The sequence below is a fragment of the Elaeis guineensis genome, chromosome 7 (assembly GCF_000442705.2).
Source record: "Elaeis guineensis isolate ETL-2024a chromosome 7, EG11, whole genome shotgun sequence".
NCBI lineage: Eukaryota > Viridiplantae > Streptophyta > Magnoliopsida > Arecales > Arecaceae > Elaeis > Elaeis guineensis.
The window spans coordinates 73262464-73277537 of NC_025999.2; the positions used below are offsets into that span (position 1 = coordinate 73262464).

Sequence of the window (15074 nt, forward strand, 5' to 3'; positions counted from 1 at the left end):
ATGATCTATCCATTTAAGATCGGTGCACTGTTCACCTTTCTTATGGGCAGATGAGTCTCGATCTGCAGTGTAAGGATACTGAGGTGAGAATATGGATGATTGTTAGAGAACAACTTACACTGAACGTGACCAACAAGAAAAATCATTTGGATATCTACTCACTCGTTAGTGGTTATCTCGATGCTGCAGTGGTGTGAGTGGTATTTTGATCTATGGTGTCATCGACTATTTGCAGTGAGGCTATTGAGTTTGACTGCACATTCTCTTAGTCCCTAGCCATTCGGATTCTTATTGCGTATGTTAGCTACAGTAGGTTCAAGTTCGCTGTTAGGAGTAGGATGCACCTAAAAGAAATCTATCGATCTTGATAGAAAAGGAGAAGTCCTATGCGATTTGCGAGACTGAATTTAGAAAGTTTTTGACCAAAACAAGTGTGAATATTGGAAAATTTTTTTTACAGAATTCACAAGTGAACTTGAGTCAAGTCAATCTAGTATATGACTGATAATAGGATCTGACGAGTTCTCCATGACCTTCATCAAGTCAAACTTATGATAGAAGGACTGAATCATATGATAACTGTACCTAGAGATTCATACTTTCATTCTACTGGATTGTCACTACATACTGCTAGGTGTCACTGGTTGATTATAGGACTTATCGAGTATCATCTTGATGATCGATGATCCTCAAAGGGTAGAGCTGAATTGTTTCAATCCATCGTAAGGAGTTTCGATGATATTTGATGGAGATCACAATATATCTCACTATCAAATAGAATGGAACCTATAGGATCACACATTAAGGGATTTAATCTTGAATTAACCAATTAAATTTATGAAGTTCTAACTGGATAAAGATTTAGTGAAATTTTATTGAGTTTATAAGAACCATGCTAGCACATGGTTAAATCTAATTTTTCTCTAGACTTCGATTCCTTATTAGATAAGAATTGGATCAAGTCTATAGCCTTGAACGTTATCTAAATCTATTTTGATTTGGGTTTAGTGGGGCATCTATTTAAGGGACCAAAAGGATTGGATTAAGTTAATAAGTTGGCAAACTAATCTCCTCATTTTCTTTCTTATTTTTTTCTTTTGTGACGAGGATTAATTGGAAAGAAGAGATGGCACATGATCTCTTTTTAGAAACTCCAAGGGGCACCATCCCTTAGAGAGGGCATGAGAGAGAGAGGGGTCCGCCTCTTCTTTTACTTTGGCATGAAAGGGGAGAGAGATAGCGCCACCTCTCATGAACATAAAACTCTAAGGGGGCACCAAGAGTTGGCACCCCAACTATCTGCCTAATAAATCAAGTGGTGCCACTCATCTTACCTTGTAAGATAAAGGTGCCACATCCATTTGACTTTTGAGGTAAGGAGTTTCCAATTAAGTTTGATTTTTTTTAAAAAAAATCAGATTAAAAGATAAGAGACTTTATGAAATAAGATTTAACCTTTTTAGCCTAATTGGATAATGATTTGGAATCAAGAAAGGCCTATTTAAGGAGATGGTCTCCTAGGGTTTAGTATAAATTGAATTTTGGGATTCAAAACCTCCTCTCCTCCTTCTTCATGCCACCCCTTCTTCCTCTCTTTCCAACGTCCAAGTGTTGGGCGTCCCATCTTCCCACATGCCCAAGGTGAAGGATGTTTTTCTTCTACATTAAACAAAAAGGAAGAAAGGCTGCAGTTCAAGTGTTGACACTATAGTCAGAGATCAACAATTGATCAAAGGTTCAAAAGGTTGAGATCCTACTTGGAGAAAAATGATCTACAATAAGAAAAAAAATTCAAGATTGATCTCAGTGGATACCTGTAGAGGCCGGACATATGTGCAGCTCAAGAACCTTCAGATCTAAAATCATCGATTGCAATGTATTTCAACCCACGCAAGGTATTAAGATCCGATCTCAATTTTATTTTAATTTTCAAATTATATACATGTCTTAGATCCAGAGCACGGATAGATATAGATTAGATCTATTGATGTGAGGTTAAAAGGTTTAACCTAGATTGTTTGTGCTGCTACTTCAAAAAGATTTTAAAATCTATGCATGCAATCCTATCCAATTTTCTAATAGTACGCCGTCTGGGGGGCCAAAATATCAAGAGAGAATGTGCAAAAGAAGTCTACTCTCATCAGAATTTTTTCGACGGGGATCCTTCGATGCTAAAATCAATTGGAGCTTGAGAATAGTAGAGGAAAGAGAATTTGAAAGGAAAGAGTGAAAACACGAAGGCATTCTCTAGAGTTGAGCTTACCTAAGGATCTTCTTGTTATCTCTTTATGTAAAGGTGGAGCTATGACTTATTAATTAGGAATCCGATAGGCCATTTAGCTCCTGATCCCCTAGGTTGCTAGACCACCTGACAGGCTATTAGGATGAGTTTGCTTACTAACTCAAGAGTCAGGATTGTTAGTCGTGAGTGTCAGACATGGATCGTGCCCACATTCTGAATATTGTTTGGGAGGTTCTAAGGATTGTTCATGTGGTTAAATAAGCTGGTGGCTGTGGGTCGGAGTAAATCGGGCATCATTCTTGTCATATTACTCGACCCAACATCCCCTCTTCGGATCATGATCGAGCAATCACTGATGGGGCAGCCTCGGATACCGAGGGAAAAAATAAGGAATCAAGGTGAGGCAACTTTATGCCACCGACTTCTGTCAAAACCCCAAGTCAGATGTTTGCAAACCCCAAGTTCAAAACCCTACCAATGACAAGTATGATGTCCGATCTGTGCCATCCTCTAACCACCGGTCTATTTAACGACATGAATAATCTTTGGAACCTCCCAAACAATTTTTAGAATGTAGGCACAATACGCATGTGATACCTACATCTAATAATCCTGACCCTCGAGTTAGTGGACGAACTTCTCATCCCAATAGTTGGTTAGATTGTGACCTAGCAATCTAGAGGATTAGGGGCCAAACGACCTACTGGATTCTGGCGTAACAATTCATAACTCCATGTTTACATAAAAGATAACAATGGAACTCTCAGATAAGCTCAACTCTAGAGAATGTCCTTATATTCTCATTCATTTTTTTTTTCATAATTTTTTATTTTAGTGTTCTCAAATTTCGGCTCACTTGAGCATTGGAGGATAGTGAAAAAATTTTGACAAAAATATTTTTTTTTTTTTTTTTTTTTTTTTTTTTTTTTTTTTTTTTTGCAGGTTCTTCCTTAATGCCTCAATCTCTGGACAATATCTCACCTCAATCACATCTGCATCCAATTAAAGTCTTACAGCAACATCTACAATCTGATTTGATGTGTTGATCACGTCGATTGATCCATCAAATTTCCTACAGTTAACTTAGATGTAAAATTCTTATCAAAAAAAAAAAAAAAACTTAGACGCTAAAATCAGGTCTAACTTCAGACTTTTGAGAGGAATAGAAAGTGAAAACTTAATATGTGGCGAAACATGGGCAAAGAAGCTAAAAGGCAATATGGCGAAACACGGACGAAGAAGAATTTTGTCGTGTTGCTTTCTTCAGCCCAGCGGCGCATTATTGCACACTGCAGGCCACGTGCCCCGCTCTTCGTTTGCGTGTCCATCGCCGAGTGGATTTCTCTTGCTCGGGGGCATCATCCATGTACATCTTCGCTCCTTAGCGCGTCCGGTATCTCCGTTCTCAGCTCCCTGCTACCGCTACCGTCCTACAGGGGGAGGGTGGTTCTTTTGGTCCACGTCAAGCCATTATTTGGCCCCCATCGTCCTCTCTTCTGACGGCAAACCCCTCTAAGAAAAGGAGAAATTAAGGGGCACGAGTGGAGGGGATGACGCGAGGGCGGCTTCCTCCGCCATGGCCGTACCACCGGACACCAACGGTCCTTCTCCGGCGCCTGCTGCCTCTGCCTCCACCTCCGCGACATCCATCTCCTCTCCCCTTAAGAGGGCTGGAACTTGCCGCCGAGAGCGGGACCAACTCACTATGCCCAACGTGGACACGGTTGAGGAGGAGGAGAATCGCGACGGTGGTCAGAGGGATCGATCTCAGTAACCCTCGAGACGGACTCGGAGAGAAGCCCCTGTTAAACTTCTTCTCACGTGTATTCGTGGTCCAGACGCCAGCATGGAATATTAAGGAGACCGATGGAGAACCTACGGAGGTTTACAGAGGGAAATAAATGGAGAACAAATGCTAACGAGAAACCGAGAATAGATCGAGTGTGATGCTTCGGTAAGTCTTTATCTTTTTTTCTTTTTTATAGAACAAAGCTATGCAAGTAGGTATATTTCTTTTGCTTCGCTTTGAATCAGGTACTCAAAGCCCGCATGACTTGCTGTGAAAACACTGCTGATGTTCTTCAACCTCCACCTGGAAGAAGCTTGTTCGCTATACCATGCCACTGACTGGTACGCAGCAAAATGTATAATTTAGCCCCCAAAAAATACTGCCTTCAATACATGGCAAAAAGACAAAGGTTTGTCTTTTTTTTTTTTTTTTTTTTTTTTTTTTTGCGTGGGGGTCAAGAAAAGGGTTTCTATTTATTTCGGTACGTTTTGGTGTGGACGTAAGGATAATTATTTTTTATTCTGTCGGTGTCTGGGAGGAAGAGCTTACACTTTTCTTAAATCTTTCCTGTTTTGGTAACCTTTCCTTTGGGAGAAACCCCTTTGTTGGACCCCTAATCCCGTGCTGACAAACCTGCACGATACCTGTGCCGCCCGTGATCCATTGCTCTTGGGACCATAACTATTTTGACCGTGAAGAACTTTCCGGAAGGGTGAATGAGACAAACACAAGTACCCCGGAACATTTTACAAGCTTTGCTCGAATGTATACGAGATGTCGGCTTGAGCTCGGGTCATGCAGAGAAAATCTAGCTCAAGTTTGGACTATGTATATTACGAAATCGAGCCAGCCTGAGCTTGGCTCGCTTGTGCTCAGCCTTGTTGCAGCCATCGATCTTGATCTCGTCGTCATCATCATCGTCAACGTTAGCCGCCATATCGATCTCAACCTCAACCTCGCCTTCACTATGGTCAACCGTGACATTGACCTTGAACTTGGTGGCGTTGGTGGGCAGTGGATGGATGCTGTGAAGGAGAGGCACTGTACCGAGGAGAACCAGTGATAGTAGGCACCATCGATATTGGTGAGAAAGAGATGATCGCTAGGGGAAGAGAGAGGGTTTTAGGGCTCCCCTTATCACCTATATTTAATGGTTAAATGACAGGAGTTACTCAATCAACTAATGGATTAAAGTCCAACACCCAGTATTTATTATTTATCAAATCAATAACACACACACCGCGCGCGTGTGTCTATATATATATATATATATATATATATATATATATATATATATATATATATATATATATATATATATAATTAAAAAATATGTTCCAAAAATCAATCGTCAATCCATTGACGGTTGAGCAATCTTGTATTGTAATTGATTTGTTAATAAATAAAAAAATATTTTTGATATTTTCATCACAAATTTTCATCTTCTAATGAACTTCGTTGTTGTGATGAAGTCCTTAGGACTATTTAGGTTCGATAAAGAAAGATTTATCGATTAGTCCTTAAAACTGTTCACGATCAAATGATAGGCTGTTAATAAGAACGACAGCTTCTATTGAGCATAGATCGCTGTAGGCCATATGGGTTGATTGTCCTCTTAACCAAAGAATGTGGAGACACTAGTATGGCATATAGGTGAGATGTAAAGGTACATCATCATTGAACGTGATCAACTCCAAAGTATTCTGCTGTCGAGAATATCTCTGATGGGATATAGGTATAAGTGTCCCTTAGATCTGAGATCGCCTCAGTGACTTGCAAGCAACTCACTATGTTTTGGTACTGGATTAACTGAATTTCTAATTCAGTGACGGAAGGCTTCTGGGCACAGTCAAGTACTTGCGAAATCAGAGTGTGATCAGGATGGGATTGACCACTCCAAGAGTTGGAAAAGAATGAGTCGTTGTATTTCAATTTAGCAAAACTTTGGCTAAGATAATCCATCAGATGTATTTGATATTTTGAAATACAATGTGAACAACCTGATCAGAGTTGACAATTGAACTCTGAAGTGTTCTATGAATATTTTGATCAAGAGGATGAATTATATGGAAAGTATATCCGCATGGATTCTAAGGATGTTGTTCTATACATTCGACCTATCCGACCGTCGGATACTATTGCTTGATGGTTACTTCGATTGGTACATAAATTTGTTTCTGTGTTACCGATTTAGGTTCAGATCTATGAGATCACACACATTAGAGTTCACGATCCGATCGGATGCTTGATCAACGATTAAGAATTATTCTAGGGTTAAACGATCAATACGATTGATATTTAATCTAGTGCAAGTGTTGCAGGAGGATCGATTAGCAATTCGATTGCTAATTGACTTAATTTGATCAAGCCAAAGGACTAAGATTGTCTAATTAAATATAATTTAATTAGATTTGATTTAGGATTGATTGGATCAAGTTCAATTGGTTTATTGGATAAGCCAAGTGCAAGAAAAAATTAGTCCTAGTTCAAATAAGACTTAGGTCAACCTAATTTCTAATTTGATTAGAAAATTAAATCAGATTTAAATCTAATTTAATCTGATTAAATTAGGCTCTTAATTGGGTTAAGACCTATTTTAATTAGGTTGATTTGATTTTGGTTTGATTTGGTTTGAGAAACCAAAATTTAAACAAGTCATAGATTGAATCCTAGTAAGATTAGGATTTCATCTTGCGCCACCTTAGCCCTCCACGCCTACTCTCTCTTATCCCATGCCCACTCTCTCTTATTTTGTGTGACAAAACCTTCTCTCCTAGATCTTCACGCACGTCCAAAACTCTCCTTTCTTTCTCTCTTACGTGGAATGTAGTTGTGGATCAAATCAAAGTAGGAATCAGTTTGGATTTCAAATTCTATGAGATAGAATTTTAGGAAACCAAAACTCTTTCCTTATGGCACTGATTTTATCCAGATTTTTTTTGAGATATTTGTGACTTTTATGGCACATAATATGCGCCCTTTGCTGATGGTTCATGGCAGAAAAAGGAGGGGATGCCCAAGAGTTGGGCGCTCCTTGTCTTGCCTTGTTTGGATAATCCTTGACTAGGTATTTGACCTAGATAAGGACTCTTCATATCTCTCTATTTAAACGAATTTTTTCATGAAATTTTGTGGAACACAGAGTATTGAGAGACCTTTGGGGCATCCAAAAATCAAGGAGAAAGAGTCTTGGGGCGTGGAGATCTAATAGACACAAAACTAGGTATCTAGGTTAGAGCAAAGAGAAGAAGAAGAGGGTCTTCTTCTAGAGTTGCTGGGTTCATCCCTTCCCTTCCTCCATCTGTAAGTTTTCTGAGAGTGTCTCATCTAAAACTCCTTCTCCTACTTCTCATCTTTGAAAGAGTCCAAATCAAAAAGGAGGCATCTGATCGACCATCGAAGAAGGATCAGCGCAGTACTAGCATACTGTACTGATTTTCTGGACCAGGACTTTTGATCGTGATTCGTGGGCTCGTGTGGATGACTCCTAGAGGTCGGATATGTGTGCGGCTCGCAACATCATCCTCAAGCCCGGATCAGCAAAGTTAGAACATCTAACTTGCAAGGTAATAGATCTAATGTATTATACTTTACATACATTAGATGTAGTATAGAAACATGTTGATATGATCAACATGTAGTCCTTGCTCTTTATATTTTAATTTTTGATTTAATGCCATGTAATAATCATGTAATAGGATCTTAGATCTAAGGATTCTCTGATTTTATAAGATAAATTTTAATTTATTTTAGTCTTCTACTATCTGATCTTGAAAAAATTTCAAGATCTAATCCTTAAACTCTAGATCTGGTTCCTTTAATTGGTATCAGAGCCTAGGTTGTTTATTACATGATTATTTATACATGCTTAGATTATTTCTTAGATTAGATCTAATTTATAATCTGATTGTTAAATCTGAAATTAAAATTTTTAGATCAATCACGAACTGTAGGTTATCTTACTGTAAGGTTTACCCTTTACAGTGCAAAGGTTGTCCTAGATCGTGTACATCTATCTTTAATCATAAATTTGTTAGATGTGATCTAGATTAAATTTATGATTTATTAGATTTAAAAGATGTTTAAATCTAAAATAAAATCTCTTTGTTAATAATTTCTGCGCAAAGAACCATCATATATTTGTTTAGAAAATTTGCGCAGTTTAAAGTTGAAATTGTTTCAATTACATGAACCTATTTAGATTAGATCTAAAGTAGTTTCATGCTTATTTCACTTGCATTTTGATTATAAATCAAACATGCAACTTGATTGGTAGAACCATGTTGTAAAAATATTTTACAAATATGAAAATTATTTTCGAAAAGCCGAACCCCAATCCTCAGTCCAAAATTTAATTGAGAATTAAGGAGTTGCTTGATTAGGTTCTAGGATTGTGAATTGAAGAACCTAAAACACAAACCATAACATATTGGGTTAATGGGTTAGTGGGAATTAGGTCCATTAAGTGGGTTAGACCTAAGGTTAGATTAAAGATAGACTTAATTAGAGAATTGACTAAATCTAATCAATTGTTGTCTTAGATTAGGTCAAGGATTCTCTAGATCAATTACAATAGTTGTAGTTGGTCAAGTCCATGTCTTTAACGAGAACCAAGTGGACTTGATTCTTGGCCAAGCGATCTAGCACGAATTGTTAGGTTGATCTAATTGAAACTAATTAAATCAGCTGGTGTCTAAGGTAAATCAGACTGGTAGTTTTTAATTGACAGTCCGCTTACCTGGCCATTTCTGATGGTGTCTAAGGCAAGCTTTGGCAGACCCTCCCACCAATCGAACTTACCTGACCTCTTGGTGAAATTATATTTTGATCGGATCACTTGACTATTCGAGCTAACCCATATCAGCTAGGTAAATCAGTGTGACTGATTTAGGTGCTCCTAGACCAGCCCTTTTAATGATCCCCCTTAAGCTGACTTGGTGAAGCCAGTGGGAGGATCATAATAAGCTGGTTCATCTGACATCATCCTCTAAATCAATTAAATCTCTTAAAATTATTAGGTCCTTAAAATAAAATAGTTATAGTGATAACTAGATCATAGCCTCCCATTAAGTGGATGATAATGGATCCATCAATTGGATAATCATTGGAGGCCCAAAGGCCTGGTGCTTATCGACTGATGGAATTGTCATTCATAATATGATTTCTTGACTGCATCTTTCTAAATGGTGGTTAGGTTAGCCAATCAAAGTTGGGCCTAATCATTCATTGGCTAGATGGGCCAAGTATAGTCATATTAATGGTTGGACCTAAGCAGACCTTTTTAGTGGATGCCAAAGCCTACTGATTAGGGACTGGAGTAAAAATAAAATTATTAAAATTATTTAGAGAAACAATTGGTTATGAACCTATCCTTAGATGTACATGGATTGGCCAATCAAAGTTGGGCTTGTGTGCAGTCTAAGTATATTCTAGTACCCACTAAAAAATTAGGGTAATTCCTCGAATTGGAGGTAGAGGCTATCAATTCGAATAAAATAGTGGGAGAAACCTTTTGATTAAAGTTCAAATCTTTAGGTTTAATGAATCAATTACTAATTAGGTTATGATTTTTCTTTGTGCAGATATGGCCACTTTCCTATAGCTCCGATCATTGTTGGACAATGATAAGTTGGTGGGATCCAACTTCGATAGTTGGTACCGAAAGTTGAAGATAGTCCTGGAGCATGAATGGATCCTATATGTGATAACGGATCTTGCACCTGAGGAGCAGCTGCCAATGCACGTGGAACAGTCAGAGACACTTACCAGAAGTGGCTCAGTGATCAGACCACGATGCACTGCATCATGCTGGCTGCCATGAACGATGAGTTCAGTCACAGATTTGAGATGACTCAACCAAAAGACATGCTTCAAGTATTGGAGGATGTCTTTGGCACACTCGATGATGTGGAGAGGTACAAGACTAGTTGTGCCATCTTCAACGCCAAAATGTGGGATGGTGCTTCTGTCACTGATCATGTATTGTACATGATCGAGCTGATGGAGCATTTGAGTAAGCTCGGCTTTTCCTTGCATGAGCAGCTTGGAAAAGATGCAATACTGAACTCGCTGCCCAAGTCTTATCTCCCATTCCTCACTCATTATAGAATGACAAAGTCTGAAGTAAACTACCACGGGTTACTGGGGTTGCTTCAAAACTTTGAGAAGGATCACTAACTCCACAAGGAGTCGGTGAACTTAGTGGGAGGTTCGCCTTCTGGTTCTCGACCATTTAAGAAAGGAAAGAAGAACAAGAAGAAGAAAGTGAAGAAGGTGCAAGTTCAGGCTGGGACATCAGTGCAGGGCCAGACCAGAAAGATCAAGTCCGATAAGAGTCTATTCTATGGGCAAGCATCCTAGATTAGATAGTATATCAGACATCTACTTATGGCACTGTAGGCTAGGTCATATAAACAAGAACAGGATAAACAGGTTGACTCAAGAGGAAATCCTCGAAGTCAATGATTGTGAATCACTTCCAACCTGTGAGTCCTGTCTTCTTGGTAAAATAACCAAGTCACCTTTTATTGAAAAAGATGAGAGAGCTACTTAGCTTTCGGGCCTAGTACATACTGATGTATGCGGGCCCAGGAGCATAAGTACTAGAGATGGATATTTCTACTTCATCACTTTCACAGATGATCTATCCAGATATGGATATGTCTATCTGATGAAACATAAGTCGAATTCATTTGAAATATTCAAACGATTCCAAAGTGAAGTAGAAAAACAAATTGAAAAGAGTATTAAAACTCTTCAGTCTGACCGAGGAGAAAAATACCTTTTTGATGAGTTTCTCACATATCTAGGAGAGAATGGGATTCTCTCCTAATGGACTCCTCTAGGAACACCACAGCATAATGGTGTGTCTGAAAGGAAAAATCGAATTCTGTTAAACATAGTCCAATCCATGATGGGTTTTGCCAGCCTACCAATATCCTTCTGAAGATATGCACTCGAATCGGCCTGTTATCTGTTAAAAAGAATTCTAAGTAAGTCTGTAATTAAGACTCCATATGAGATATGGACAGGGCGTAAGCCAGCACTTTCACACCTTAGGGTCTGAGGGGCCCGGCCTATGTCAAACGGTCAGTTATAGATAAACTTGAATTAGGTCTGACAAATGCACATTCATAGGGTACCCCAAAGAGACCAAAGGATATTTTTTCTATCATGCTGATGAACAAAAGGTGTTCGTTAGCCTTAAGGTAACTTTTTTAGAAAAGGAGTTCTTTGGTGAAGGAACCGTTGCCTCTAAGGTTGAACTTGATGAAGTTCAACAGATAGAAGGACCGACACCAATAGCTGAACCTGAGTCAGATTTGATTAGATCAGATCCGAAACCCAATGTACCTGCACCATTAAGGCGATCCAGTAGAGTACCGCGTCAGTCGGACAGATACTATGATTTCTTGATCCGGGATGGTGATCCCATCGAACTCGATGAGAACGATGATGATCCGATCTCCTATATGGATGCAATGCAGAGATCTGATTTGGAGAAATGGCTTGAAGCCATGAAATCCAAAATGGAGTCCATGAAGGTCAACGATATATGGATATTGGTTGACCCACTTGAAGGGGTTAAACCCATTGGGTGTAAATGAGTCTTCAAAAGGAAGAGGGGCACAGACAGAAAGGTGGAGACCTATAAAGCCGTCTGGTTGCCAAGGGATATCGTCAACATTATGGTATTGACTATAACGAGACGTTCTCCCTGTGGCAATGCTCAAATCCATTCAGATAATGCTTGCAATAGCTGCCCATCTGGATTATGAGATCTGACAGATGGATATAAAGACAGCTTTTCTGATGGAGAGCTGACCGAAAAGGTGTATATGATACAACCTGAGGAGTTTACATCCACAGATGAGTCCAAGGTGTGCAAGCTTCAGAGATCCATTTAAGAATTGAAGCAAGTTTCTCAGAGTTGGAACATGCATTTTGATAAGATGATCAAATATATGGCTTCATTAAGAACGAAGAAGAGCCCTGCATCTATAAATGGGCAAATGGTCCAGTTGTGATATTTTTTGTCTTGTACGTAGATGACATTCTCTTAATCGGGAATGACATCTCCGCATTACATGGAATAAAAGTTTGGTTGTCATCACAGTTCTCCATGAAGGACTTGAGTGAAGCATCCTACATCCTAGGGATGAAAATCTATAGGGATAGATCTAAAATGATGCTTGGGTTATCCCAGTCCACGTACATAGACACTGTGCTGAAGAGGTTTAGCATGGAGAATTTCAAGAAGGGCTATAGGCCATGGAATTTTTCTCTTTAAGAAGGATTGTCTGACAACTTTTGAAGAGAGAGAGTGTATGAGTAGAGTCCCATATGCTTCGATCGTGGGATCTATCATGTATGTCATGACATGTACAAGGCCAGATGTGGCATACTCACTAAAAGTAGTGAGTAGATACCAATTTAACCCTGAAGAAAATCACTGAAAAGTGGTTAAAGCCATCCTTAAGTATTTGAGAAATACTAAAGATCAATGGTTGGTTTATGGCGAGTCAGATCTGAAACTTATGGGGTTCACAGACTCCAGTTTTCAATCTGACCATGATGACAGCAGAAGCATGTCGGATTATATCTTTACTCTAAATGGTGAAGCCATCTGCTGGAAGAGTTTCAAGCAGCATACTGTGGTAGACTCTATTTGTGAGATGGAGTACATCGCAGCATCGGATGCCGTGAAGGAAGCTATGTGGCTGAAAAAATTCATCACCAAGCTCGAAGTAGCACCCTCCCTCGATGGTCTGATCCTGCTCTACCGAGACAGCACTGGTGCCATAGCTCAGGCGAAGGAACCCAAAGCACACCAGTGGATGAAGCATATTTTACGTCACTTCCACCTGATCCGAGAGATCGTGGATCGAGGTGACGTCAGCCTTCAGAAGATCGACGGAAAGGAGAACCTGACCGACCTCTTCACTAAAACCCTGGCGATAAAGGAGTTCGACAACCACAAGTTGAAGATGGGTATTAAATACTATGCCGAGTGGCTTTAGGATAAGTGGGAGTTGTTGAAAAATATGTCTCAAAAGTCAATCGTCAACCTGTTGACGGTTGAGCAACCTTGTATTGTAATTGATTTGTTAATAAATAAAATATATTTTTGACATTTTCATCACAAGTTTTCATCTTCTAATGAACTCCATTGTTGTGATGAAGTCCTTAGGACTATTTAGATTCGATAAAGAGAGGATTTATCGATTAGTCCTTAAAACTGTTCACGACCAAATGATAGACTGTTAATAAGGATGACAGCTTCTATCGAGCATAGGTCGCTGTAGGCCATATGGGTTGGTTGTCCTCTTAACCAAGGAGTGTGGAGACATTGGTATGGCATACAGATGAGATGTAAGGGTACATCACCATTGAACGTGACCAACTCCAGAGCATTCTACTGTCGAGAATGTCTCTGATGGGATATAGGTATAAGTATCCCTTAGATCTGAGATCGCCTCAATGACTTGCAAGCAACTCACTGTGCTTTGGTACTGGATTAACTGAATTTCTAATTCAGTGACGGAAGATTTCTGGGCACAGTCAAGTACTTGCGAAGTCAGAGTGTGATCAAGATGGGATTGACCACTCCAAGAGTTAGAGAAGAAAGAGTCACTGTATTTCAATTTAGCAAAAATTTGATCAGGATAATCCATCAGATGGATTTGATATTTTGAAATACAATATGGACAACCTGATCAGAGTTGACAGTTGAACTCTGAGGTATCCTATAAACATTTTGGTCAAGGGGATGAATTATATGAAAATTATATCCGTATGGGTTCTAAAGATGTTGTTTTACACATTCGACCTATCCGGTTGTCGGGTATCATTGCTAGATGGTCACTTTGATTAGTACAGAAATTTATTCATGTGCTACCAGTTTAGGTTCGGATCTATGAGGTCACACATATTAGAGTTCACGATCCGATCGGATGGTTGATCAACGATTAAGAATTGTTCTAGGATTAAATGATCAATATGATTGACATTTAACCTAGTGCAAGTGTTGCAGGAGGATCGATTAGCAATTCGATTGCTAATTGGCTTAATTTGATCAAGCCAAAGGGCTTAGAATAAGTCTAATTAAATATGATTTAATTAGATTTGGTTTGGGCTGGATTGGATCAAGTCCAATTGGTTTATTGGATAAGTCAAGTACAAGAAAAAACTAGTCCTAGTTCAAATAAGACTTGGATCAACCTAATTTCTAATTTGATTAAAAAATTAAATCAGATTTAAATCTAATTTAATCTGATTAAATTAGACTTTTAATTGGATTAAGATCTATTTTAATTAGGTTGATTTGATTTTGATTTGATTTGGTTTGAGAAACCAAATTTGAACAAGTCATAGATTGTAGATTGAATCCTAGTAAGACTAGGATTCTACCTTGCGCCATCTTAGCCCCCCACGCTCACTCTCTCTTATCCCATGCCACTCTCTTATTTTGTGTGAAAAAATCCTCTCTCCCAGGTCTTCACGCACGCTCAAAACTCTCCTCTATTTCTCTCTTACATGGAATGTAGTTGTGAATCAAGTCAAAGTAGGAATTAGTTTGGATTTCAAATTCTATGAGATAGAGTTTTAGGAAACCAAAACTCTTTCCTTATGGCACTGATTTTATCCAGATTTTTTTTGAGATTTTCGTGGCTTTTATGGCACATAATATGTGCCCTTTGCTGGTGGTCTACGACAGAAAAAGAAGGAGGGGACGCCCAAGAGTTGGGCGCCCCTTGTCTTGTCTTATTTGGATAATCCTTGATTAGGTATTTGACCTAGATAAGGACTCTTCATATCTCTCTATTTAAAATGAATTTTTTCATAAATTTTTGTGGAACATAGAGTATTGAGAGACCTTTGGGACATCCAAAAATTAAGGAGAAAGAGTCTTGGGGCATGGAGATCTAATAGACACAAAACTAGGTGTCTAGGTTAGAGTAAAGAGAAGAAGAAGAGGATCTTCTTCTAGAGTTGCTGGGTTCATCCCTTCCCTTCCTCCATCTGTAAGTTTTTTGAAAGTGT

General features: G+C 38.9%; 1 long non-coding RNA gene across 3 annotated transcripts in view; it reads left to right on the forward strand.

The window, feature by feature from the left end:
* The first annotated feature begins 3309 nt into the window (after positions 1 to 3309).
* LOC105049003 (uncharacterized) overlaps positions 3310 to 15074 on the forward strand; it is a 118666-nt gene continuing 106901 nt past the window's right edge. For 2 of the 3 annotated variants that reach the window (XR_832718.4, XR_012142924.1), the window contains exons 1-2: positions 3310 to 4196; positions 4277 to 4372. This is a non-coding gene — a long non-coding RNA (uncharacterized lncRNA). The remainder of the gene's footprint in view (positions 4197 to 4276; positions 4373 to 15074) is intronic. The other variant, XR_012142923.1, reaches the window with a different exon arrangement.